Below are 3,637 nucleotides of genomic sequence, written 5' to 3'. Positions count from 1 at the left end.
TTCAAAAGGCACATAACTACAAATATGAAAGGAAAATTACCAACATGATTGTCAGTCTGAGCAAATGTCCCTAGCAACATCAAAAGCTAGGAATAGGATTAGGGAAGAGAGATGAATGTGATTTCCAAACTGAAGGCAAAATGTTAAAGAGCAAATTATCAAAGGCAAACCCAACATAATTTTGGCCTTGAAATCTACAGACCTCACATGTGCCATTAAAATATCAAATACTGAATAAGAAGCAACTTTATTTCACTAATATTAGAAATATGTGGGAGTCCAGCATGGCCAATTAACTGGTACAGCTCTTCTCCCTTCCTCAACCCCTCCCAATTCCCTTCAGGCCAGAAAAAGACTTAGTGGCTAGAGTTGAGCATCCACAACATCAAAAGCAGAAGGAAGGCAGCTACAGGGATTACTCATTCTCAACAGAAGCAGAAGGCTTCTGATGGTGTCACCCTCACACACACACACACACACACACACACACACACACACACACCCCATACAGACTTGAGTAAGAAGAAAGAGCGGAAATCAGAAAAGCAAGGCTTGTCCCTGCTGTTCTCCTCTTTTCTCAAGAGGCCTAAGTCTCAAGTCTCTGAAGATGAAGACAAAGGCATAGAATTACCTAAGGATAAAAGAGAAGGAGGTCAGAGAAAAAGAGTTTGGAGCTGGTGTTGATGAAGAGATCCTTTTAAAGGCCCCCATTCCTACCCCTGAAAACAGACTTGTCTTTGGATTTCATTCTTTAAGCAGCACAGAAACACAGCCTGCCCAGGAAGAGAAGAGAGAAGATCTGGAGTTTGAAACTAAGGAAGGAGAAGAATTTGAAGAGGGCTCCAATGTAAGTGAAAAAAGGAAGCTTAGAACCAAAAACAGAAAGAGTTGGGTCTTCCCAGAAAGCTGTCAGAAGACACAAGAAATATTAATAGCAAGGTGTCCTTGCTGGATGACACAGTTTATGAATGTGTTGTAGAGAAACAGGCTAAAGGACAAGATTTGATAAAGAGAGTATGTGAACATCTCAGTTTATTGGAAGAGGACTCCTTTGCTCTAGCCATATGGGATAATGTGACTTCCAAGACTTGGCTGGATTCTCCATATAAAGAAAGAAAAAAGCAGCTTCCTGGGGCCCCTTGGAATTTTATGTTTAATGTGAAGTTTTATTCTCTGACTCAGCACAATTATCAAATATAACACGGTATTAGTTATGTCTTCAGCTTTGGCAGGACATTGTTATAGGATGACTGACCTGCTCCTTTGCCACTTTAACTCTGCTGAGTTCTTACACTGTCCAGTCTAAATTGGGAGACTGTCACCAACAGCTTCATGGTGCTGATTATGTTAGTGAGCTAAACTGGCCCCAAACCAGATTGAAAAGAAGGTCATGGAACTTCATAAGTCATATAGGTCTATGACTCCAGCCCCAGCTGACCTGGGATTTATGGAGAATTCCAAAAATCTGTCCTTGTATGGAGTTGACCTTCATAAAGCAAAGGACTTGGAGGGAGTGAACATCATATTGGGAGTGTGTTCCAGTGGCCTTATTGTTTACAAAGACATGCTGATAATTAATCACTTTCCTTGGCTTAAGATGCTAAAGATTTCTTGTAAGTGTGGCTGCTTTTTTTAATCAAGATTCGACCTGGATAGCATGAGCATTATGAAAGAACCATTGGATTCAACCTTCCCACTTATTGAGCAGCTAAGAAATTGTGGAAAATATGGGTAGAACATCATACGTTTTTCAGACTAACATCCACTGAAACCACTCCCAAGAGCAAGTTTCTAGCTCGAGGATCCAAATTTCATTACAGTGGCCCAAAGTAGACAAACCAGCACTCTTATTGACATGCCCACACCATACTTTCAGGATACAACAAATAAATGGGCCTCTCAGAGCCTCAACAGAGATACTGCAGTAGGGAGATCCAGACCGAAGCCCTCTGTCTCCTTTGGCACCAGCCATTGCTTACAGCTTGGTCTAGAAGTCAGCTTCCCTGGCCTCGAATGGCAAGAAACCCACAGTGTCTAAAATGGGGAAGGAAACTATGAAAGTAGAGATAAAAAAGGAAGTGGCACCTGAAAAAGCAGAACCAGGGCCCGCTGAAGTATAGAAGGATTTAGAGAAGACCCAGAAAGAGGTCAGGAAGTACAATGCTAGCATTAGTGAGCTCAAGAAGAACTTCATGGAGTCTTGTCCTGGAGCCTTGGTATAGCGAGTAGGACAAGTATTAGCTGACTCACTCCTGTTTCCAGATGCTGAACCTCAATGGGCAGATTCCCTCAGGAGAAGTAACTAGGGATGACATTCCCAAAGAGGAGGTGGAAACAGTGACAGAGAGACCAAACCTTGACTCTGAATGTGAGGGCTTTGAGCATTTAGTGGCTCACAATGGGACTCAAATGACAATCTTATTGAAATCTCCACAAAGCCATGACTTGGGCCTGTCTCCATAAATGACAAGGAGGCAGGAGACAAAGCACATGGGTCAGCTGGTCTCCTTAGTAACAAGGAAATGCAAAGTTGTCCAAATGGGGTATGTACGGGTGTAGAAGAGCAAGCTGGTGCCTTAAAACTCTTGAAGTGCATGCTCTCAGAAACACTTGCTTCCTATCACTGGTGAAAAAGAGGCAGAGGGTGGTGAAGACCATGTTGTAACAAATGAGCTGTCTAGGAAGCAAAATGGACCATATCCTGACTTTCAAGTGGGTTCAGCGTTCCCCACCTTCATCCAAAGTTTCCAGCCTCCTCTGCTGAAGACTCAGATATTCACCATCTTGGATGTTGCTAATACTGGGAAAAGTGAAATCTCAACTGAAGATGTTCCCATTGTTCACACTGAGACTAAAACCATCACTTATGAGGCTGCCCAAACCAATGTGGGCAATGGTGACTTAGAGCCAGGTGTCCTGCTGACAGTTCAGACCATAGACCACAAACAGCACCACCTTGACTCAGAGTATCAAGACCATACTCAGAGACCCAGATTGAATAAAAAAGAATTGTGATCACAGGAGATGCAGACATTGATCCTGACCAGGTCTTTGTTCAGACAATCAAAGAAGCCAAGGAACAACACCTCAGTTGTCAGTGTTGTCAGTGACCAAGGTTGTTGTCCATCAGGAGACCAAGATCCCTAAGAAGTAACTCGGAAATCTCACCCCACTCCTTTTCCAGTCTCAGAGAAAACTAACAGAACAATAAGAAATTTCCTTCAGTATTCAGCCTTTGAAATTTTAAGATTTTTTCTAAAATTACTGAAAATCCATCTTCGTTTGCATTTGGAATTGATGATGTAGGATTCTTCTAAATGTCATTGAGCCTTTGCCATAGCTTTTTCTAGATTATGATGTCAAAAACTGTCCAGCTTTTTACTCTATGGATCGGGGGTTTTTTTGTTTGTTTATATTTTTTAGCTAAGCAGTAGTGATTTTTTTCAAAGTGGCTTCCACTCCTCACTTTTTCATACCTGAATATTGCATGGGCTTTGCTGCCTCACGAGAAACTCATCCACTGTGCTAGAAGAGAAAGCCAGGTTATTGGTCTCTGTTCTTTATTGTACCCTCTTGGTGCCACACATGGCTACAAAAACCAACTCTTCCCCCTCTGGAGCCAATGAGTTCACTTCAT

General features: G+C 42.3%; 1 pseudogene; it reads left to right on the top strand.

Moving 5' to 3' along the window:
- Positions 1-507: 507 nt before the first annotated feature.
- On the top strand, positions 508-3,154 carry LOC110192712 (protein 4.1 pseudogene; annotated as a pseudogene).
- The last annotated feature ends 483 nt before the right edge of the window (positions 3,155-3,637 follow it).

Source organism: Phascolarctos cinereus, unplaced genomic scaffold (genome assembly GCF_003287225.1).
Source record: "Phascolarctos cinereus isolate Bilbo 61053 unplaced genomic scaffold, phaCin_HiC Scaffold_7;HRSCAF=346, whole genome shotgun sequence".
In the NCBI taxonomy this organism is placed as follows: domain Eukaryota; kingdom Metazoa; phylum Chordata; class Mammalia; order Diprotodontia; family Phascolarctidae; genus Phascolarctos; species Phascolarctos cinereus.
The sequence above is the reverse complement of the archived record's forward strand: the minus strand, read 5'-3'. Positions and strand labels throughout refer to the sequence as shown.